We start from the raw sequence: 603 nt of genomic DNA on the forward strand, positions 1-603 counted from the left end.
GACAAGGCCGACCCTTTGAATTACAGGCACAACAGAAACAGGAAGAAAGACTGAGAGAAAGTTGTGGTGGAAGAGTACAGCAGGGTTGGCCACCATCCCCTGCCGGAGCCTCGTGGAGCTTTTAGGTGTTTTCGCTCAATAAACACTCACAACGCCCGGTCTGGGAATCGAAACCGCGATCCTTTGACTGCGAGTCCGCTGCCCTAACCACTGGGCCATTGCGCCTCCACTATATGTATGTATGTATATATGTATGTATATAAGGGTCTGATGATGTTGATGTTGGCAAAAGTGATGATGATGATGATGATGATGATGATGATTGATGATAATGTCGATGATGGTGATGATGACGGTATTGTTGATGACATCAGTGAACAGGGATGATAATGATGATATGCTCTTTTATAGGCTAATGACAATGATCAGGCTGATGCGTTTATTTCACTGAACTTTGTGACCGAAGCACTTTATCAATCTGTTTACCAAACATGTCAAGATACCCTCTTTTGCATTAATTTTATTTATGCCAGTTATATCATCACCACCACCACCGCCACCGCCACCACCACCACCACCATCACCATCACCACCACCACCAAC

General features: G+C 44.9%; 1 protein-coding gene across 1 annotated transcript in view; it reads left to right on the forward strand.

The window, feature by feature from the left end:
- Positions 1–603, forward strand: part of LOC106878452 (uncharacterized) — a 52,170-nt gene that overhangs the window by 847 nt on the left and 50,720 nt on the right. The window lies entirely within an intron of this gene.

This window comes from Octopus bimaculoides, chromosome 28, assembly GCF_001194135.2.
Source record: "Octopus bimaculoides isolate UCB-OBI-ISO-001 chromosome 28, ASM119413v2, whole genome shotgun sequence".
Lineage (NCBI taxonomy): Eukaryota > Metazoa > Mollusca > Cephalopoda > Octopoda > Octopodidae > Octopus > Octopus bimaculoides.